We start from the raw sequence: 24,727 nt of genomic DNA, 5'->3' as shown, positions 1-24,727 counted from the left end.
TTTCTTGACCCAGTATCACAACTTCCATCGAATGCAGCAAACAAGTCAGCTCCCCTTCCACGGAATGTCAGTTGAGAAATCTCACGAAGGGTTCTCAGATACTACTCTGCTGACATCCCATGTTCACGGTCAACTTACACATCAGCTTCCCCAGAGTCCCATGTGTTACACCATCTCTTATTGACAACTCATGGAATCTTCCAGCAAACTCCAGACTTGTGCCTTGTTGATGATGGACAGGCTTTGGGGAGTCAGGAGGTGAGTTCCTTGATGCAGTATTCCCAGTCTCTGGCCTGATATTGTAGCTGCTGGGTTTCTGTGGTGAGTCCAGTTAAGTTTCTCGTCAATGGTGACTCTCAGGATGTTGGTATTGAGGGACTATCTAAAGGTAGCACTATTGAATGTCAAGAGATGATTTTTCTTATCGGAGATGGTCATTGCCTGGCACGTGTCTGTGGCAAATATTACTTGCCACATGTCAGCCCAAGCCTGGATATTGTCCAGGGCTTGCTGCCTTTGAACATGGACTCCATCAGTATCTGAGGTGTAGCGAATGGTGCTGAACATTGAACAATCATCAGTGAGCATTCCCACTTCTGACCTTAAGTTGGGGGGAATGTCGTTGATGAAGCATCTGAAGAAGATTGGGCCCTGGAGAACTTAGAGATACAACCTCCAGAGAGTCCTGAACTCAGACTCATAAGATCCTTTTTGCTTCTTGTTTCTGAAGCTTTTCCCCTTTTAGAATATCGTCTATACCTCGAGTCTTCCAAAGTGCATAACTTCACACTTTCCCACAGTGTATTCCATCTGCCACTTCTTTGCCTACTCTCCCAGTCTGTCCAAGTCCTTCGCCCAGATTGTTAAAGTATAATGTGAACAGTTGTGGTCCCGACATTGACCCCTGTAGGACTTCACTAGTCACTCAGTGCCTTCCTGAAAAAAGACTCCTTTATCCTCACTCTCTACCACCTTCCAGCAGCCAATCCTCTCTCCATGCCAGTACCTTGCCCCTAACACCATGGTCTCTTATCTGATTTAGCAGCGTCCTATATGGCACCCTGTCAAATATCTTCTGGAAATTCAAATAGATCACACCGACTGGCTCTCCTTTGCCTCACTTACTTGTTCCCTCCTCAAAGTATTAAAACAGACTTGTCAGTCATGTCCCCCTCACCCCGATGAAGCCATGCTGACTCAGTCCGATTTTACCATGCACTCTGCAATCTCATCTTTAATAATGCACTCGAAAATCTTACCAAAGACCGAGGTCAGGCTAACCGAACTATAGTTTCCTGGCTTCTGTCTCCCTCCTTCCTTCAACAGGGATGTTACATTAGCCATTTTCCAGATCCCTGGGATCCTCCCTGAAAGATCACCACCAATAGCTCCACAATCTCCTCAGCTATCCCCTGGTGCAATCCGTGTGGTCTGGGTGATCTATCCACCTTTAGACGTTTTAGGTTCCCCAGTACATTCTCCTTAGTGTTGGCCACCACCCTTACCTCTGCCACTAGCATGGCATGCTGTTGGTATCTTCCACCATGAAAACTGATGCAAAGCATCTGCTCAATTCCCTCTCTGTTTCTTTGTTCCCCATTTCTACTTCCCCAGTCTCAGTTTCCAGTGATCCAATGCTTTACCTATAAATATAGACATGTTCACTGAATCAAACATCAGCATGGAACGTAATGGTGTGCATTTTCAAAAACATATATCTACAATTTTATACATCTACATTGCAACACACACACACACACGTGCAGTGATAAGTGCTCACACACACACACACACGCGCAGAGATACACACACAAACACATACACACATACACACACACACATACAGGTAGATAGGGTATCTGGCATCTTGCCTTTATTTGTCGGGGAATTGAATTCAAGAGTCAGGATGTCATGTGGCCTTTGTATCAGCCATATGTAGAGTACTGTGTTCATGTCTGTTTGTAGCGGCTTTGTAGAGGTCGCAGAAGATGTTTACCATGATGCCTCAGTGAGAGGGCATGAGCTACACGGTGAGACGTGAAAATACTTGTGTTGTGTTCTCTGTAACGGTGGAGGGTGAGGGGAGTGTTGATCGAAGTTTATAATGTTATGAGCTGCATATGTAGGGTTGATGGTCAGAATCTTTTTCGCAGAGTTGAAATGTCTCGTACTAAGAGTCATGCATTTAACGTTAGAGGGGATAATCTTTTACACAGAGAGAGGTAGGAGAGTGAGTGGCACTGCTGGGGTGGTGGTGGAGTTAGATAAGATAAGGGCATTTAAGGGACTTTTAGATAAGCACATGAGTATGCAAGCAATGGAGGGATATGGACCACTTGCAGGCAGAAAGGATTAGTTTAATTTGGCGTCATGGTCGACAACATAGTGGGTCTAAGTGCCAGTTCCTGAGCTGTACTGTTCTATGTTCTATACACAAAATGTCACATAAACTCACACTCACTCACTCACACACAGAATGCACACAGACACAAAGATTCTCTCACTCACACACGCAAGGAAACAAGCACTTCCACACAGCCATATGAACTGAGACATACACAGCCACAGACACATACACACAGACACATAGACACACACTCAGACACACTTACATACACACACTCACACACACACACACACACACTAGCACACATACACTCACGTATGCTTACACGCATACACACACACAAACACAGACACAGAAAAACATGCACTCACAGACAGATGCACACATGCACACGATAGTCACACACATACACGTACACACACCCACACAGACTCACACACTGAGACACCCATGGGCAAAGACTCACACTCATGCACACTCTCACATACACACACTTAAACAACACACTCTCAAAGGCACAAACACACACACTCGCACACACACACAGACACATACTCACACTGACACAGAACCACATGCACTCACACACACATGGACACATGCACAAGACGCAATTACACACACACACACACACACACGATATATGCTCACTCTCCCACACACACAAACAGTCTCAAACGTTTTCCAGTACTCTGGGAGAAAGTGAGGAGTGCAGATGCTGGAGATCAGAGCTGAAAATGTGTTGCTGGAAAAGCGCAGCAGGTCAGGCAGCATCCAAGGAGTAGGAGAATCGACGTTTCGGGCATGGGCCCTTCTTCAGGAATGAGGAAAGTTTGCCATCAGGCTAAGATAAAAGGTAGGGAGAGGGACTTGGGGGAGAGGCGTTGGAAATGCGATAGGTGGATGGAGGTTAAGGTGAGGGTGATAGGCCTGAGTGGCACCCTTTCCTCATTCCTGAAGAGGGGCTCATGCCCAAAACGTCGACTCTCCTGCTCCTTGGATGCTGCCCGACCTGCTGCGATTTTCCAGCAACACATTTTCAGCTCCAGTTCTGTGGGATCCTCCCTGATCTCAGTGATTCCTGATAGATCACCACCAATGACTCCACAATTTCCTCAGCTATTCCCTGCTGTAGTCCGTGTGGTCGAGGCAATTTATCCATTTTCAGACCTTTTAACTTCCCCAGACTATTATCCTAAGTGATCGCCACCACCCTCACCTCTGCCCCCGAACTCTCTGGCATGTTGTTGGTATCTTCGATTCACATTTTCCAGTGATATAATGTCCACTCTTGCCTGTTCCTTCCTTTGTACACAGTATATCTACAAAAAGCTCTTTCCAACCTCCTTTTGTATAACATGCTAGCTTACTCTCAGATTTCATCTTCTTCCGTTTATTGATGTTTTAATTATCCTTTGGTGGTTTTCAAAAGCTTCCCAATCCTGTGGCTTCTCAATAATCTTTACTTTCTACTTACTTCAGCCATAAACATAAACATGTCCACTGAGAAAAACATCAGCATGGAACGTAACGGTGTGTATATTCAAAAACATATATCTACAAACGTGAACATTTTTATGGCAACACACATACATCCCCCCCAACCCCCCCCCCCCCCCCCCGCCCCACACACACACAACCCCCACACACACACAAACACACACATACATACGTACATAGATAAGTCGGTAAAGAAGGCGTATGGCATCTTGCCTTCATTGGTCAGGGAATAGAGTTCAAGAGTCAGGATGTCATGTTGAAGTTTTATCAGACGTTGTACAGGCCACATGTAGAGTATTGTGTTCATTTCTGTTTGTCACATTACAGGACGGATATGGAGGCTTTGAAGAGTGTGCAGAAGAGGTTTACCAGGATGCCTCGATGAGAGAGTATGAGCTGCAAGGAATGACGTGAACAAACTTGAGTTGTGTTCTCTGGAGCAGTGGAGGCTGTGGTGAGTCTCGATAGAAGTTTATAAAGTTATGAGCTGCTTATGTAGGCTTAATGTTCAGAATCTTTTTCCCAGAGTTGAAATATATGATACTCAGGGTCTTGCATTTAACGTTAGAGGGGAAAGCTTTTACACAGAGAGAGAGGTAGGAGAGTGAGTGGCACTACAGGGGTGGTGGTGGAGTTCGATAAGATAAAGGCATTTAAGGGACTTTTAGATAAGCACATGAGTATGCAAGCAATGGAGGGATATGGACCATTTGCAGGCAGAAAGGATTAGTTTAATTTGGCGTCATGGTCGACAACATAGTGGGTCTAAGGGCCCGTTCATGTGCTGTACTGTTCTATGTTCCATCCACAAAGTGTCACATAAACTCACACTCACTCACTTACACACAGAATGCACTCAGACACAAAGATTCTCTCACTCACACAAACACAGGGAAACAAGCACATCCACACAGACACACATGCACTGAGACACACACAGCCACAGACATGTATACTCATACACACACTCACATACACACACTCAAACAACACACTCTCAAGGGCACAAATGCATACACACACACATGTACACATGCACACGACACAGTCACAGACATACACATAAACACACCCATGCAGACACACACACTGAGACACACATGGGCAAAGACGCATACGCACACACACACACACAGACACACATGCACGCAGACACACACTCTCAGATTTTTGCTCTCTCTCTCTTGCGCACCTGCACACACACAAAGACACACACGTGTGTGACGTGTCATTTTAGAGCAGGGAGGGTAGAAGTGACATAGAACAACACAATTATGAAACATTTGAAACTGTTGGAATATGTTTAGAGAGTTTTCAAAGAAACATATTTCTTTCAATTCTTTAATTGGGATGTGGGCATTGCTGGCTGGGCCCAGCATTTATTGCTCCATCCCTAGTTGCCCTTGAGAAGCTGGAGGTAGCTCCCTTCTTGAACCGCTGTAGTCCGTGTGCTGTAGGTGACCCACAATACCCTCAGGAAAAGAAATCTGGAATTTTGAGTCAGCGACACTGAAGAGACGGCGAGATATTTCCAAGTCAGGGTGAAGAGTGTTTTCAAAAGGATCTTGCTGGGAATGGTCTCCCCATATAATTTGCGGACACTGTTGATTTATTTGAAAATTTACATTTTGGAGGATTGTGGAAAATATTTCATATTTTGTATAAACACCTCGAGTGGTTTCTTTAAAGGTCATGGCTACTGCTTTTCTAAAAACCAAACTTCCATGAAATGACATGACTGGTGCTCACTGCTCGCTGTGCTGTACACCGTGCTGTGGCTGTTTGTCCCGTAACTGGATGGAGATAGTGCTTTGTGTCTGTAATTAGCTGAGGGACATAAAGTCTGTGAGGAAGGGCTCCCGAGCTGATCACTCACATGGTTGGCGAAAGAAACAACCCACTTGTTGAGTTCAGGATGAAACCTTTCCCTTCCTTCTGAAAGAGTGATCGAATGAACTTCTCGATTGTATTTCCCTGAACAAGCTGATAGGTACCGGGGACAGCCCTGTGTGTGTGTGTGATTAGTGATGGCCACACGTGTAAGGAGACAGAGGTGATAGACTTTGAAAGATTTTATGCTTCAGACATTCTGTCTTCAACAATGACCTATTGGCCAAAGTGTTCTTGCTTTAAGAAATCCAATCCTTACAGAGAATATTTGTTTTTCTGTTTTCATGAAGAGTGAGATTATGTTAGAGAGAACGACAGTAAAGCTCAGCAGGTCGAGCAGCATCTGTGGAAACAAATCAGAGTTAACTTTTCGGGTCCAGAGACCCTTCCTCAGAAGCACTAACTCTTTTCATTTCTCTCCACAGATGCTGCCAGACCTGTAGAGCTTTTCCAGCATCTCCTGTTTTTGTTCCTGATTTACATCATCTGAAGTTCTTTCAGTTTTTATTGAGGTTATGTTGGTGCGTTTTAGAGATCGTTAGCGAGGATAGCTGTTTATATGTGTGTGTTACTTCACTTTGTGTTGACAAATGATTGTATCTTCAATTAATATTTGGTTTTGATGATAAGCTTTGGTCAGTGCATTGCGTATAGGAGTTGGGAGGTCATGTTGCAGCTGCATAGGGCATTGGTGCGGCCACGTTTGGATTACTGCGTTCACTTTTGGTCACTCCGCTGTAGGAAACATTTTGTGAAACTTGAAAAGCCGCAGAACAGATATACAAGGATGTCGCCAGGATGGAGAGTTTGAGCTCCAGGGAGAAGCTGATTGGCATGGGGCTATTTTCTCTGGAGCATTGGACGGTGAAGGGTGACCCTGTAAAGGTTTATTTTTTCCAGGGTAGGGCAAGCCAAAACTTGAGGGCATCGGTTTAAGGTTAAATGGGGAGTTCTGGTTAAGTGGGGAGTCATTGGGAGGATATCTCTGACAGCTCTGAGGAATGACTTTACGTAGGACTCTGGGGAGTGAGATTGACTGTGAAAATCGGCAACCGCTTGCAGGGCCTCTCGTTCTCGGGATCGGTCAAAAGAATCACTAGGTGTACGATCTGTTAAAAGCAAGGTTACTGGTTTAATAAATTAAGGCAGCTGGCGCAGATTTGTCCAGCAACACGGAGGTTAAACGTTTCTGTGTTCCGTGGAGAAATGGCACAATTACATTCGAAAATTACACATTATTTATATGTTTTTTAAAAGAGATAGTACAGCCTTAAATACAAATGTAATAAAGTGATATGATTTACAGCACGCTGATCCAATGATATTTCCTGGGAAAATGCTCTTAATTATAAGAAAAATCCAATCAACTGTAATATGGTGACATGATTGACAACAGGCTAATCCAATGATATAGAGGTAAAAACAATGACTGCAGATGCTGGAAACCAGATTCTGGATCAGTGGTGATGGAAGAGCACAGCAATTCAGGCAGCATCCGAGGACAGGCAAAATCGAGGTTTCGGGCAAAAGCCCTTCATCAGGAATAAAGGCAGAGAGCCTGAAGCGTGGAGAGATAAGCTAGAGGAGGGTGGGGGTGGGGATAGAGTAGCATAGAGTACAATAGGTCAGTGGGGGAGGAGATGAAGGTGTTAGGTCAGGGAGGAGAGGGTGGAGTGGATAGGTGGAAAAGGAGCTGGGCAGGTCGGACAAGTCCGGACAAGTCAAGGGGATCATGTTGCTGGAGGTTAGAAACTAGAATGAGGTGGGGGAAGGGGAAATGAGGAAGCTGTTGAAATCCACATTGATGCCCTGGGGTTGAAGTGTTCCGAGGCGGAAGATGAAGCGTTCTTCTTCCATGCGTCTGGTGGTGAGGGAGCGGCGGTGCAGGAGGCCCAGCACCTCCATATCCATGGCAGAGTGGGAGGGGGAGGTGAAATGTTGAGCCACTGGGCGGTTTGGTTGATTGGTGCGGGTGTCTCGGAGATGTTCCCTAAAGCGCTCTGCTAGGAGGCACCCAGTCTCCCCAATGTAGAGGAGACCACATCGGGAGCAACGGATACAATAAATGATATTAGTGGATGTGCAGGGAAAACTTTGATGGATGTGCAAGGCTCCTTTAGGGCCTTGGATAGAGGTGAGGGAGGAGGTGTGGGCGCAGGTTTTACAGTTCCTGCGGTGGCAGGGGAAAGTGCCAGGATGGGAGAGTGGGTCGTAGGGGGGCGTGGACCTGACCAGGTAGTCACGGAGTGAACGGTCTTTGCGGAAGGCGGAGAGCGGTGGGGAGGGAAATATATCCCTGGTGGTGGGGTCTGTTTGGAGGTGGTGGAAATGTCGGCGGATGATTTGGTTTTTGCGAAGGTTGGTAGGGTGGAAGGTGAGCACCTGGGGCGTTCTGTCCTTGTTGCGGTTGGAGGGGTTGGGTCTGAGGGCGGAGGTGCGGGATGTGGACGAGATGCGTTGGAGGGCATCTTTAACCACGTGGGAAGGGAAATTGCGGTCTCTAAAGAAGGAGGCCATCTGGTGTGTTCTATGGTGGAACTGCTCCTCCTGGGAGCAGATACGGCGGAGGCGGAGGAATTGGGAATACGGGATGGCATTTTTGCAAGAGGTAGGGTGGGAAGAGGTGTAATCCAGGTAGCTGTGGGAGTCGGTGGGTTTGTAGAAAATGTCAGTGTCAAGTCGGTCGTCACTGATGGAGATGGAGAAGTCCAGGAAGGGGAGGGAGGTGTCAGAGATGGTCCGGATAAATTTAAGGTCAGGGTGGAATGTGTTGGTGAAGTTGATGAATTGCTCAACCTCCTCGCGGGAGCATGAGGTGGTGCCAATGCAGTCATCAATGTAGCGGAGGAAGAGGTGGGGAGTGGTGCCGGTGTAATTACGGAAGATCAAATGCTCTACGTAGCCAAAAAAGAGACAGGCATAGCTGGGGCCCATACGTGTGCCCATGGCTACCCCTTTGGTCTGGAGGAAGTGGGAGGATTCAAAGGAGAAATTGTTAAGGGTGAGGACCAGTTCGGCCAAACGAATGAGAGTGTCAGTGGAGGGGTACTGTTGGGAACGTCTGGAGAGGAAAAAACGGAGGGCTTGGAGGCCCTGGTCATGGCGGATGGAGGTGTAGATGGATTGGATATCCATGGTGAAGATGAGGCGTTGGGGGCCGGGGAAACGGAAGTCTTGGAGGAGGTGGAGGGCGTGGGTGGTGTCTCGAACGTATGTGGGGAGTTCCTGGACTAGGGGAGATAGGACAGTGTCGAGGTAGGTAGAGAGGAGTTCAGTGGGGCAGGAGCATGCTGAGACAATGGGTCGGCCAGGGTGGTCAGGCTTGTGGATCTTGGGAAGGAGGTAGAACCGGGCAGTGCGGGGTTCCCGGACTATGAGGTTGGAAGCTGTGGGTGGGAGATCTCCTGAGGTGATGAGGTTCTGTATGGTCTGGGAGATGATGGTTTGGTGATGGGGGGTGGGGTCATGGTCAAGGGGGCGGTAGGAAGCGGTGTCCTCGAGTTGGCGTTTGGCTTCAGCGATGTAGAGGTCAGTGCGCCAGGCTACCACTGCGCCCCCTTTGTCTGCTGATTTGATGGTGAGGTCAGGATTGGAGCAGAGGGATTGGAGGGCTGCGCGTTGTGAGGGTGAGAGGTTGGAGTGGGGGAGGGGGGTCGACAGGTTGAGGCGGTTAATGTCCCGGCGACAGTTGGAAATGAAGAGGTCGAGGGCAGGTAATAGGCCAGCGCGGGGTGTCCAGGTGGATGCAGTGTGTTGGAGGTGGGCGAAGGGGTCCTCGGAAGGTGGGCGGGAATCCTAATTGTGAAAGTAAGCTCGGAGGCGGAGGCGACGGAAGAATTGGTCGATGTCACGGCGTGTATTAAATTCATTGATGCATGGACGGAGGGGGATGAAGGTGAGACATTTGCTGAGGACTGATCGTTCGTCCTCAGTGAGGGGAAGGTCTGGAGGGATGGTGAAAACTCGGCAGGGCTGGGAGCTGGGAGCTGGTATGGGTGTAGAGCTGGGAGTGGGGTCGGAGCCAGTACCTGGAGTGGGTGTGATGGTGGGGGGAATGGGGGTAGAGTCATGAGCAGGGATAGTATTCCCCTCGGGGTTCTGGGGAGTGGGGATAGTGACAGTGGGGTCTGTGGGCGGGCGTGTCAGCAGAATGCAGGTGAGTGGCGCTGGTGGGGGCGGAAGTGGTGGCAGACACGGCAGTAGGGGTGACGGAAGTCACTGAGTGTGTGGCATCGGCGATGATGTGAGGGCCGGAAGTGGCTGTGAGAGTGGCCTTGATGGGGGCAGAAGTGACATCATCAATCAGCGTGGGGGTGGTAGCTGCATCAGCCGCATGGCTAATGGTGTTTCCGAGGCCAGGGGAATATTCTGGAATGTTCGAGGAGCGCTGGTTATGGAGGTGGGTAGATAAAAGTTTGTTGTACTTACAGTTTTTGATGTTTGAGATGGAATTGAAATACTGTTTGTTGAGAGTATGGATTCTCCTGAGGATGTAGTACAGACTGGGTCCTTTGCAATTCTGAGAGAGTGTGGCCCTCAGCTGAGGCAGGGCTGACTGTAGAGAGGTTAGGTGCCAGCACATTGCTGCAAGTGTGCAGCGGAGGATCTTGAAGGAGAACTGTTGCTGGTGTTTTTGAATCTGTAGTTTGTACTGTTTGTCCTTGTATTGTATTACAAAGTGCCTGTAATTATTTCAGAAATGGAAATTTACAAATTACTTTCAAATTTCAAAACCATATTTAAAACAATCCAACCATTAAATATGTGTGATTACAGTCAATAAGCAACAGAGAAATCAACTTCTACATTGTGAATTGGCACTGAACAGACAGTATCATTACCCCATGATTTTTGCACCTTACCCAGGTCTCGCATACAGGTCCTTATATTCCGTCTAAATGTGTTTTGCTGATGACCCAATGGGATCAGATGTTTGGGGCGTATGGCTGTCTGCTTGGCAGCTGCATATACTTGCCCATTACTTTAGAAACTGTATCATTTTAATCAGCATGAGCCAGATATCTCGATAACTGACAGATTGATTGGACAAAATAGCATCACTGTAACGCTGCCCAAACCCCACTTGGGAGTTAAAAATCTTCAATGTTCCCACAAGGCTCCAATATCATGTATCATATTAACAGTACAATGAAGAGTCAGTGTATATTAGTAGATTTTCCTTTTGATAGGATGAAATCCTGTCGATTCTCAACGTCAGCTCCGAGCTAACATTAAAGACACATTACTCCCCATTGGCCACACACAGTTAAAGCAAGGGCCAGGCATTTGCCCCTGGGTGTTTTTTGATGTCTTGTTGCCAGTCTCAAAGGTGAAATGCTGGGGCCTGCCTGTCCCCATATTCAGGATCCCCTCGGGAAAAGGTTATCCAGCAGTGGTCATCGCGTAGGTACATGAGGTAGGTTCCACCCCCAGTGGGTATCCTGGTTCCAATTAACCCTATCAGGGCTGGTATGCAGAATTTGGGATCACGAGGACGCTGAATATAATTTCTTTTACCTGTAACTTGCATCATGGTTCAGTCCAATTCTGGCCATCCCAATAGAAAACCACCGCTCACCTCATTTGCGACTGGAAATTCCTGGATTGGTTGGTACTGTTAGTCTGGATCATGTCAGTGACTCCTGCCAGAAAACATTGCAAAGTTTGTGCGAAGATTTGTAGCTCGGGTGCTCGTTGTTGTGGTTCTGTTCGCCGAGCTGGAAGTTTTTGGTAGGAATTTGTGGTAGGACTGTTTGTTCTAAACTAATGTAGTGTACAAAATACCATGCAAGGACTGCACTAAACACTCTATAGGACAAACAGGAAGACAGCTAACAATCCGCATACATGAACATCAACTAGCCACGAAACGACACGACCAGCTATCCTTAGTAGCCACACACGCAGACAACAAGCAACATGAATTCGACTGGGACAACACTACTATCATATGGCAAGCCGGACAGAGAACAGCCAGGGAATTCCTAGAGGCATGGCATTCATCCACAAACTCCATCAACAAACACATCGACCTGGACCCAATATACCAACCACTACAGCGGACAGGTGAAACTGACAACCGGAAGCGGCAGGGACAAACCACTATAAACACCGGATGAAACATCAAAGAAGCGCTTCGCAGGAGGCTCCCAAGCACTGATGATGTCGCCTAGCCAGGGGACGAAAGGTTTGCAACAAAAACTTCCAGCTCGGCGAACAGAACCACAACAAACATTGCAAAAGTATAGGGTTCATTAAAGGCAATTCAGCTTCTTGATTATTGTTCAGTTATTTGTCACTTCTGTCAGACAGATAAGTGCATCTTTCAGTCTTGTAACACAAGCCATTCGTATTCAGGCTACTCCGAGAATTTTACTGCATTTGCATTCGTATCACACTTGGACATATTGAGCAAGTCTGGCTGGTTTGATCTTGCAATCAGGGGCATGCTTCATTAACATAATTCTCGTCCCCGGGATGGGACCCGGTTTAGGATGGCGCAAGTCACTCATTCCCATGAAATCGACTATGATGTCTGGATGCTTCATTTTCAAAAGAAGGAAAAGTTTCAACAAGTGGATGGTTTAAATTAAAGCTGGGAAAAATCAGGAGATAAGGAGATTCTCTACAGTGTGGAAAAAGGCCCAACAAGTCCCAACGTTTTCCCCGTGTCTGCGTGGGTTTCCTCCTGATGCTCCGGTTTCCTCCCACGGTCCAAAGATGTGCAGGTCAGGTGAATTGGCCATGCTGAATTGCCCATAAGGGGTAAATGCAGGGGTATGGTTGGGTTGCGCTTCGGCGGGGCGGTGTGGACTTGTTGGGCTGAAGGGCGTGTTTCCACACTGTAGGGAATCTAAAAAAAAAAGTCCACACCAATCCTCCGAAGAATACCCCACCTTGACCCATTTCCCTCTGACCAATGGACTTAACACAATGGGTAATTTAGCATGGCCAATTCACCTGACCAGCACATCTTTGGATTGTGGGAAGAAACCGGAGCTCCCAGAAGAAACCCACACAGACACAGGGAGAATGTGCAAACTCCTCACAGACAGCCATCCAAGGCTGACATTAAACCCGGGACCCTGGCACCGCGAGGCTGCAGTGCCAGCTATATAGCCATAGGGCTCTGCACGTATACAGAAACAAAATCCCAATTCTCAAAAAGGGTTGGTATGCCTGATATAGGCTCGGGATTCTGAGTAGAATCTACGTTTTTTTTATTTTACGGTATTGTTGCTTTAACCTTGTTTATATATTCCTCAACCTTAGTGGCCTTATATTGTTTTCTCATGTCATGTCTAATTTTTTCATACATATATACACCCATTCACAGTCACCTCCCCAGCCTTTGGGAGTTTAATCTGACATATTTATGTATCTATCTCTATCCACAATCATATGCAGCATTTCTTCAACTGGTCAGTAATGTAGCTTTTCATTCTAAATTAACAACGAATAAATGCAGGGTCAAAACAAGAACAGCAGATGCTGGAAACCATAGTCTAGATTAGAATGGTGTTGGAAAAGCACAGCAGGTCAGGCAGCATCCGAGGAGCAAGAAAATCGACGTTTGGGGCAAAAGCCCTTCATCAGGAATGAACTAATGCAGTCATATTTTAAATTAACTATGAATCAACATGACATGTCACGAACAATGTGTGACGGAATCCTGCCAATTAATTTTGAATCGGGCTAATACAATAATAAATATTTATAATAATAACAAATATATTAATTATCTGTAATTCAGGGTGGAAACCCAACAAGTGACCCAACATTTTAAAACTGTTACTCTGCTGTTTTATCCTTCTTATTGCATTATTCTCTTCCCTTCTGTAGTTGATCTCCTTGCCTCCTTTTTCATTTTAACCTCACTTAACGCATTTATCAATGTTTGCTTGTCTAACTTTAAAGCCTGTTCCGAACTATACATTTTGGAATCTTGATTGTCATAATCTGAAAGCTAGTTTTAAGATTTGAATTTTTAGCTCATCAAAAACTGCAAGAGGAGATTTGTCTCATTCACTTGTCCTGGTCACTATATCACATGGCTGTGACATTATGGAGCTTTCCAACTCCATGACAATTGGGCAGTGATGCTACAAAAGAAAGTGATTGATATACCATCCTATTCCTCGATATGTTTGGCTGTCCCTATTTTCCAAAGGTTGGAATGCTGGGTGACAGCAGTGCCTGCTTAAGTCAGGCAGTCGTCCTTTTTCATCCATTTGGGACACCGAATGGTATGGATAGAATTCAGTCTGAATTTTGGAGAGAGCACTGAGTGGAGTGGTACGAAGCATACTTTATGCGTTACTGAGTGGGGATCCAGCTGAAGAAGATCATGGAAAATACGTTTTCAATTACTTTTATGGACATTGAAAGATCAACAGAGCTTAGTTCCCATTGTCTTGTTTGAGATCAGATCTCCTCTGTGGTGATATCTCAATGGTCACTATTTTTTACAATATATATCTGAGTAACATTCAACATTTTATTTTCTTATATAATTTATAAATATATATTTATATATTATATATAAATTGAAAATTCATTTATTCAGTATTTAATATTTAAAATGTAAAATGCATACTGTTCCCAACTTTGAAATCCACTATAATTACCCAGTTTTAGTCCCTTAATTTAAATCCAAAATTATATTTCTTCAGTAGTCCTGACCAGTCATTGCTCAATTTTAATGGTTCTAGGTCGTGAAATAACCAGAGCTGCTTGAAAAGGATTGGTCTATTCAAGTAAAAAAAAAACTTCTTATGCATGAATAATGGCTGAATTCAAGGGCACAGATATTAACCATGGGATTTTTTTGATGATTTATTACAATCTAATTTTGGACTAAACCTTCAACTGTCATTGAGGGAGGGGACTTCCTGAATAAAGCTACGGCTGGCACATCATAATCACCAATGAACATCATCAGTCTTAAAATTAAGTCGAAAGAAATGAGTCTGAATCACAAAAAATAGGAATACTGTTGTTTTCCTCCGTATTAAACTGCTTTGAAATCAAATAAGGTTGGCTTTTATGTAAGGATAAAAGAGATTCGTTAGAAACTGACAGTAAGGCAGTCATGATCTGTAAAAAGAACAGGAGTTAATATTTTATTTCATAATCACTGAAAAATCCTTAACCGAAAAAGAAATCATGTCAAATTTCCATAATAGAAATCAGATTCAAAACAGTCCCGGATCTGAAGCTCCAGGGAACAAAGCACAAACATTCAATCACCAACAAACAAATTGCATTCAAACTGAATCACAAGAGGTTCAACTTTCTATTAGCTCTTCAGCTCTTTTTCTCTCTCTCTCCGGCTCACACACACATACACCATATCTCAGTTTTTAGCTTGGGAGTTTAGTCTGATAAATCCTGGCTGTGGCATCATTGCTTAAACAAGTGTGGAAGAATTGTTACCACTGGCCAGCCTTATCTTTTAACACATCAAGAAAGAACAACGGCCACCCTCTATATTCCATAAACAAAGAACAGTGACCAAAATGAACAAAAAAGCAACAAAGCAAGACAAGCCAAGCTTGTATAACAGGTACAACAGGTACAACAAACAACAATCCAGCAGATACAGCAGCGAGATTATTATCTTGTCGCTGTTGTTCCTGGACTACAGCAGTAAAGTTATTGAGAATGAAGTGAAACAGCTGTACATTCCAAAGACTGATCAGCCTGTAAGGAAGAGTTTGAATCAGGAGCTGCAAAAAAAAATATTATAAGAAAAAGCACCACTCATCTAATTCCGAATTATCATTGTCTTTCTCGTTAAAACTAAGGCCAACAAATGAAATGCGCAGTTCTGTTTATTTATCGGTAACTTGTGACTTCTCCTTTTGTTTCTGTAATTGTTTTGCTTGAGCACTTCATTTTTAAGAATCTCAACAGATTTCAGAGCACCATTTGCAGTTAATTCAATCCCCAATTTGGTGGCAGTGTCCGACCACGAGCTCAAAACTGACTCTTTGTGCCTCATCGCAAAACTGTCGTCATAGTCCAATTAACCCTTTCGCTCCCACCCCCATGTTACGTTACCAAATCAATTGTTGAGCTGATTTAACCAACTGAACAGATTTAGGGACCACCTTATAATATTCTTCATCACCCAATGTTTTGTTCTGACCGCCATACAGTTGTCCAAAGGCCTCAGACTTGTCGGGACATTTTCACATTTTTTCACTAATATTGACGATGAACAATCTGCTCTGTCTATGTATTTACCCATTTTAAAATTACTTCAGTTTTATAGCAACTAATTTTTTAAAAAGATTACTCACTGCTCAGACTTCCACAAACGCTAATCAATTTCACAAACCTCTTTATAAAAAAAAACTTTTATTATAGAATATCGTGATATTTCTTTTCTTTTAAAAAACCAACTTATGTTTTTTTATTATTAATTTATTGTTATTTATTAACTTATCAAATATTATATTTAATTAGATTAATATTAACCTATAATTAAATTCCTGGGGCCTCTTCCCTCCTCAGAAACTTCAAATACCGGGGACCTCTTGCTACCTATAAACTTCAAATACCGGGGACCCCTTGCTCCCTAAAAACTTCAAATACCGGGGGCCTCTTGCTCCCATTAAACTTCAAATACCGGGGACCTCGTGCTCCCTATAAACTTCAAATACAGGGGGCCCCTTGCTCCCTATAAACATCAAATACCGGGGACCTTTTGCTCCCTATAAACTTCAAATACCGGGGGCCCCTTGCTCCCCATAAACTTCAAATACCGTGGGCCCCTTGCTCCCTATAAACTTCAAATACCGATAGCCTCTTGCTCCCTATAAACTTCAAATACTGGGGACCTCTTGCTCCCGATAAACTTCAAATATCGATGGCCTCTTGCTCCCTATAAGCTTCAAATACCGGGGGCCTCTTGCTCCCTATGAACTTCAAATACCAGGAGCCTCTTGCTCCCTATAAACTTCAAATACCGGGGGCCTCTTGCCCCCTATAAACTTCAAATACCGGGAGCCTCTTGCTCCCTATAAACTTCAAATGCCGGGGGCCTCTTGCACCCTATAAACTTCAAATACCGGGGGCCTCTTGCTCCCTATAAACTTCAAATACCGGGGGCCTCTTGCTCCCTATAAACTTCAAATACCGGGGCCTCTTGCTCCCTATAACTTCAAATACCGGGGTCCTCTTGCTCCCTATAACTTAAAATACCGGGGGCCTCTTGCTCCCTATAACTTTAAATTCCGGGTGCCTCTTGCTTCCTATAAACTTCAAATACCGGGGGCCTCTTGCTCCCTATAAACTTCAAATACCGATAGCCTCTTGCTCCCTATAAACTTCAAATACCGGGGGCCTCTTGCTCCCTATAAACTTCAAATACCGAAAGCCTATTGCTCCCAATAAACTTCAAATACCGGGGGCCTCTTGCTCCCTATAAACTTCAAATACCAGGAGCCTCTTGCTCCCTATAAACTTCAAATACCAGGGGCTTCTTGCTCCCTATAAACTTCAAATGCCGGGGGCCTCTTGCTCCCTATAACTTCAAATACCAGGGGCCTCTTGCTCCCTATAAACTTCAAATACCGGGGCCTCTTGCTCCCTATAACTTCAAATACCTGGGGCCTCTTGCTCCCTATAAACTTCAAATGCCGGGGGCCTCTTGCTCCCTTTAAACTTCAAATACCGGGGGCCTCTTGCTCCCTATAAACTTCAAATGCCGGGGGCCTCTTGCTCCCTATAACTTCAAATACCGGGGGCCTCTTGCTCCCTATAAACTTCAAATGCCGGGGGCCTCTTGCTCCCTATAACTTCAAATACCGGGGCCTCTTGTTCCCTATAAACTTCAAATGCCGGGGGCCTCTTGCTCCCTATAACTTCAAATACCAGGGGCCTTTGCTCCCTATAAACTTCAAAAACCAGGGGCCTCTTGCTCCCTATAACTTCAAATACCAGGAGCCTCTTGTTCCCTATAAACTTCAAATGCCGGGGGCCCCTTGCTCCCGATAAACTTCAAAAACCAGGGTCCTCTTGCTCCCTATAACTTCAAATACCAGGAGCCTCTTGCTCCCTATAAACCTCAAATACCAGGGGTCTCTTGCTCCCTATAAACTTCAAAAACCAGGGTCCTCTTGCTCCCTATAACTTCAAATACCAGGAGCCTCTTGCTCCCGAAAAACTTCAAATACCGGGGACCTATTACTCCCTATAAACTTCAAATACCGGGGGCCTCTTACTCCCTATAAACTTCAAATACCAGGAGCCTCTTGCTCCCTATAAACTTCAAATACCAGGAACCTCTTGCTCCCTATAAACTTCAAAAACCGGGAGCCTCTTGCTCCCTATAACTTCAAACACGGGGGGCCTCTTGCTCCCTATAAACTTCAAATACCGGGGGCCTCTTGCTCCCTATAAACTTCAAAAACCAGGGGCGTCTTGCTCCCTATAACTTCAAATACCAGGAGCCTCTTGCTCCCTATAAACTTCAAATACCGGAGGCCTCTTACTCCCTATAAACTTCAAATACCGGGGACCTCTTGCTCCCTATAAACTTCAAATACCGGGGGCCTCTTGCTCCCTATAAACTTCAAATACCAGGGGCCTCTTGTTCCCTATAAACTTCAAAAACCAGGGGCCTCTTGCTCCGTATAAACGTCAAATACCAGGAGCCTCTTGCTCCCTATAAACTTCAAAAACCAGGAGCCTCTTGCTCCCTATAAACTTCAAACACGGGGGGCCTCTTGCTCCCTATAAACTTCAAACACGGGGGGCCTCTTGCTCCCTATAACTTCAAACACGGGGGGCCTCTTGCTCCCTATAAACTTCAAATACCAGGGGCCTCTTGCTCTCTATAAACTTCAAAAACCAGGGGCCTCTTGCTCCCTATAACTTCAAATACCAGGAGCCTCTTGCTCCCTATAAACTTCAAAAACCAGGAGCCTCTTTAATAACTGTCTATATTGATTCTTTTGACGCCTCTGAAAACTGCTGAATATACAAGCATCCGATTTTTATAACCCGGAAATAAACGAAGTTTAAGCGGTTGAATTTTTCTTTTAAAGCCGAAAATTAACAAAGTTCGAGAGATTCAATTTTTTTAAAAACTGAAAACAAGCGAAGTTCACACAACCCGAACGCCAAAATAATCAAAGTTTCAGCGATCGAAGTTTGTTTTATAAAAGCCGGAAAATAACAAATCTCGCGAGTTTTTTTTATTTCGGAAATCAACGAAGCTCGGGCGAAAGAAGTTTTTTTTTAAAACGCAAAAGTTAACAAAGTTTGGGAATTCAGATTTCCACCCTCCCCTCAGAGTTCAACAATTTTCAATCCCACTGTCCGTAAGTACCAAAGTGCACTCGACTTCAATTAATCCCTCCCCACTTTTTAACATTTAAAAAGTCTCCCAGACTCAACCCTTGTAAAGACCAATCCTTTCGGGCTGGACTGGAAAATAAACAGCGAGGGGTCACGTCAGACATCACTTGAATGAGAGGAAAACCAAACGTCTGGCCGGCCGAATTCCTCAACACTCAACAGTGAAGGACATTTAACTCTTACACTGCTGTTCACAGTCTGTCCGAGCCGAAACGTGTCACGGCACCAAAATGTAGATCTAAGACCCTTCAAGAGGGGCCTCTTGGTTCGAGATCGTTCATAAGAATTGACAAATGCGGTCTGTTCAAAAAGCAAGGGTCCCGTTCACGTTTTTCCCGCACCATTACATCAAACTGGCTGTCCATGTTCTGAACCTAACTCCTTCATCTTTACCTTTAGCTTTTGCTTCGTGCTGTGACTTATAATAGTGAGATCTTGTTACTACACAGTCTTGGAAAATACCAGGATATTTCTGTTTTAACTCCTCAGTTTATTGGTCTTCCTTTGGCTTCTCCACAACAGGAGGTAACACTCCCATCTTCGATCCTGCTAAATCATTCCCAAGAACAAACTGGATTTCTGGAACTGATACTCTCTCAATCACTCCCATTCTTGCTTCCCCAGTCTTGAGTTGGCCCTCCAGCCTGATCTTACACAGGGGAATGCGACATTTCTGTCCATCTATCTCACAAGTCACCACACGCTTGGGAAACAGATTAGAATGAGTGCAAGTTCGCTCATCTCTGACTATTAGAGACTAGTTAGATCTTATATCTCTGAGAATTATAAATTCTTGCCCTTCTCCCCCTGTTCTTTCAGAGTAAACTTTCCCCACAGAGGCGGAATCTTTATAGAGATCAGGCACTAACTCCATACCCTGCCCCTGCGGAGGCTGTGCACTCTCCTGTGGCTCCTTGGCTTTGCCTTTACTATTCTCACTGATGCCAATGGTAAACCACATCTTCTCCCACAGTGCCTTTCTTTAACTACCAGCACTGTGACTTTACGTGTCCCAATTTCACACAGTGGAAACACATGAGGCATTTCGGCTCCTTTCCACCCTCTTGGGCTTTTTTGTTAACCTGTGGTAAACACTTACCGGTGTTCTCTGCTCTTTATTTCCAAATGTAGGATCTCCCTTTCTCCCAACCTCTATCCCTCACAGGACGAAACTCTGACTGGAAGCTTGTCCCACGCACCAACATGTTGTCATCTGCTATTGCTGCTGCCCTTCTTACTTCCTGACATTTCCGTTCATCCGCGTGAATTCTTATCATCTCTGGAAGAGCGGTTTTAATCTCCTCCAGCAGAATATTCTCTCTTAGAGCTTCAAAACTCTTATCTATTTTTAAAGGCAGCACCCAACTCTCAAGATGACTATGTTTAATTCTTTCAAACTCAACATAAGTCTGACCTGGTTCCTTCCTTATGTATCTGAACCACTGTCTATGCGCTTCCGGTACCAATTCATAAGCACTTAAAATAGCCTGTTTAACCTCTTCATAATCTCTTGACCCCTCATCTGACAGGTCGGCAAATATCTCACCAGCTCTGCCGACCGGTTTGGTCTGAATTAGCATTAGCCATAAACCCTCGGATCACACCATCTGTCTAGCCAATGTTTCAAATGAATTGCAAAAGGCTTCAACATCTTTCTCATGAAAATGTGGCAGAATTTTGATATATTTGTATCTCTCACTACCTCCTCTTTTTATCTCCATCCCGTTAACTTTACTTTGCTGACAAAGTCGCAACTTCTCAAGTCAAATGCTCTCTCTTTCTGCTTGGCTAAAAACCTTCTCTCATTTTCTTTTTCCTCTCTCTCTTCCTCTCTCTTCTCTCCCTTTCTTTCTTTCTCCCTTTCTTCTCTCTCTGTTCAGCCAAGAACCTTCTGTCTCTCTCTTTTCTCTTTCTCTCTCTCTCTCTATGTTTATCTTCTAACTCCATTTTCCTCAATTATAATTGAAGTTTTTATATCTCGACTGCAGAGCGCTTCAGGGAACATCTCCGAGACACCCGCACCAATCAACCAAACCGCCCCGTGACCCAACATTTCAACTCCCCCTCCCACTCTGCCGAGGACATGGAGGTCCTGGGCCTCCTTCACCGCCGCTCCCTCACCGCCAGACGCCTGGAGGAAGAACGTCTCATCTTCCGCCTCGGAGCACTTCAACCTCAGGGCATCAATTTGGACTTCAACCGCTTCCTCATTTCCCCTTCCCACACCTCATCATAGTTTCAAACTTCCAGTCCGCTTGACTTGTCCGGACTTGTCCGACCTGCCTAGCTCCTTTTCCACCTATCCACTCCACCCTCCCCTCCCTGACCTATCACCTTCATCTCCTCCCTCACTCACCCATTGTACTCTATGCTACTCTCTCCCCACCCCCACCCTCCCCTCGCTTATCTCTCCCCGCTTCAGGCTCTCTGCCTTTATTCCTGATGAAGGGCTTTTGCCCGAAACGTCGATTTTGCTGAAGCTCCTCGATGCTGCCTGAACTGCCTTCCAACACCATTGATCCAGAATCTGGTTTCCAGCATCTGCAGTCATTGTTTTGACGTGGTTCTGAACACGTTGGATGTTATGTTCCAGAAACAGGTCTGGCCTTCACCCGAGGACTTTTAGAAGAATCCTTACCTTCCTGGAGAGTGAAGCGATGACTGTGGAACGTGGGCTGGTCCCTGTGATCTCGCCTGACTCCGCAAAGTCGTTCAGGTTCCTTTTAGATCATGAGCAAGAGACAGAGACAGTAAAATAGCATTCAGTTGTCTTTATTCAGTAAACCTGCTGTTCCAGATTTCTGAGCTAAAGCTACAGCACTGAGTGGAAGTGGCTTCATTATATCATGTCATAACAACACGTTAATATGAACTGAAGAAGGATGACACCTGAAACATTGACTTCTCCACTTCCTGGTGCTGCCTGGCTTACTTTTTTCTTCCAGTCACCTGTTTGTCGACCTTGGAATCCAGCATCTGCAGTTTGATTTTATCTCTAACACTAATATGATCATGATGAGGAGGTGCTGGTGTTGAATAGAAGTGGACAAAGTTAAAAATCAAACAACATCAGGGTAAAGTCCAATAGGTTTATTTGGAAGTACTAGTTCAGAGCACTGCTCCTTCATCAGGTAGCTAGTGGAGCAGGATCATGGGAGTTTTGCTATAAATTCTGTGTCCATTAATATGATCAGCAATGTCAGGATACAGGTATCAATATACGAATAGGTTAAACATTTACAGGATGCAGTTATCAGTTACCTGATATGTCGAGCATTTACAGGGTGTAGTTATCAATTCATTGAAATGATTCTCCTTTCTGTGGTGTTGATGGTTTATTTGCTTGAAACTGATCCATTCAGACATGTACTTGAGAATTTTCCATTTAGATAAGGCTTGGAACAAACGTTAACGCCTATGTGTACCCCCTGTAGTGCGCTCAAGGACTCTCACTACGTTAAATCGTCACTCCTTCCTGCTCTCTCCCATCCACCATGTACGTGGCAGGTACTCATGTGACTTCGCCAACATTGTCTATCTCATACACTGCAGGTAAGGATGCCCCGAGGTATGGTACATTGGTGAGACCAAGCAGACGCTACGCCAATTGATGAATGGACATTGCGCAACAATCACCAGATAGGAATGTTCCCTCTCAGTCAGGGGACACTTCAGTGGTCAGGGACATTTGGCCTTGGATGTTCGGGTGACCATTCTCCAAGACAGACTTTGGGACAGGCATCAACACAGAGTGGCCGAGCAGCGGCTGATAGCCAGGTTTGGTACCCCATGAGGATGGCCTTAAAAAGGAACTTGGGTTCATATCACATGACACGTGACCCCACTGCACTGTACACACACAGACACTCCCTCGCACTCACACACACATGCACACAAGCATTCACACTCTCTCCCACACACTCTCTCTATTTCTCACATGCACGTATACACGGATATAAGTCTGTGGGGTGAATTTGCATTTGCAGATTTGATTTACAGATACATTCTATTTTGTTCAAAGAGCACACAATCTGTTTGCAGTCAATCCATGTGACACTTTACAAATTCCTACTTTGGTTATAGATACAGCCTGACCCAAGATTGGAGTACAGGCAGACTGTAACCTCATACATTTAATGTAGAAGTGCTGGTGTTGGACTGGGGAGGGCAAATTAAACATTATACCACACAAGCTAGATTGCTGGGAGGTTTGTCCAATATATCGTTTTAATTGCATGAACTGTGATCTTTTGCTGTAAATTCTGTGTCTTATTATGTTGCCCCACTAGCTATCTGATGAAGGAGCAGCGCTCTGACAGCGAGTGCTTCCAAGTAAACCTGTTGGACTATAACCTGGTGTTGTGTGATTTTTAACTCTCTTTCTATCACGGATGTTATCTCTGGAAACTTTCATTCCAGTCCAATGAAGTTTCTCCGATTCAATTAATTCTTCCCTTTTATTCTTTCCAGCCCTGTGGGTGTCTGCTGACCCCCACAACTGCACTCACAGGTTGTTTTAATTCGGTCTACTTTGTGATTGTAAAATATACCACTGAACCAAGGTCTTTTGGATGAATGTGTGAGACTGTGTAATAGCAGGGATTTATGAATGAGTAAATATAAAGCACTTGTGAGTGGGTTAATGAAGAGACCTATAATCTCGAATCCCACACATACCATCGATCAATCCCTTATTTTCAGCTTTATTGGTGAAGCCTGGCACATGCTATGATTGCTGTATAATACTATTCACCCCTCCTTTGCCCGTGTGTGTAAAGTGGTGACACATCGGCAAGCGAGGGCAACAAGTCAGAGGGCTCTACCACAGGTCTATCGTGGAAGACCCGTAAACCGTCTCGTTGTCAGAGACCTCCTGCAACTTGCCAGGCAGATTGTCCTGCAGTGCTGGGTTCTGATTGAATCCGCAAGGGAAGGGGCGGAACTGTCAGGAGCAGTGAGGGCAACACGTGGGTGTACCACAGTCGCAGACCATCCTGTGGCTGCTGTCTTGGCCACAGGATCAGTGCGAGAGTTTCCTAAGGATGCACCATCAGAGGGATTAATGTGAACCATCCTTGATCTGGGATTGTCACCCTCTTGCCTGCTGCTGTATCTGATGTAAAAGGGGAAAGGGATTGGAGACAATAATAGTTGCAAAGCTCCCCACTGTGCCCTACTGGGACAGTGCTGGGATCAATGACTGCACTGTCCCCAGGTGTAACAAGGTCCGGTTTACCCCTTCCCTTACCCTGGCCATATCCCCTCCCTGGATCAGTCCCAGGGAGTCTATGGGACAGTCTAGTTTCATCAGCAACAAATATGTTCCTTATTTTTCTCCTGCTGAACTTGTAACTGGTGCTGGCAATGTTGCAGGATACTGGAGATCTCATTCTAGTTTTTGAATTCCCCATCCTACACAGACAGCACAAAACATTGGTTTCATACATGTTTGCAACCTGTTTATAATAGTATTTACAATGGTGGGCATCCCCGTATCTCACTCAATACCCGAATATCATTCAGAGATCAAGCGAAGTCACTGAACGTTGTGGAAAGGGTTATGTTGAGACAGAAAAATGTACAGATGAAACCTTGTGCTGCTGTGTGGTTATTGACATATGT

Source organism: Chiloscyllium plagiosum, unplaced genomic scaffold (assembly GCF_037043375.1).
Source record: "Chiloscyllium plagiosum isolate Xiang-an unplaced genomic scaffold, Cpla_swu_hap1 HiC_scaffold_35, whole genome shotgun sequence".
Classification (NCBI taxonomy): domain Eukaryota; kingdom Metazoa; phylum Chordata; class Chondrichthyes; order Orectolobiformes; family Hemiscylliidae; genus Chiloscyllium; species Chiloscyllium plagiosum.
The sequence above is the reverse complement of the archived record's forward strand: the minus strand, read 5'-3'. Positions refer to the sequence as shown.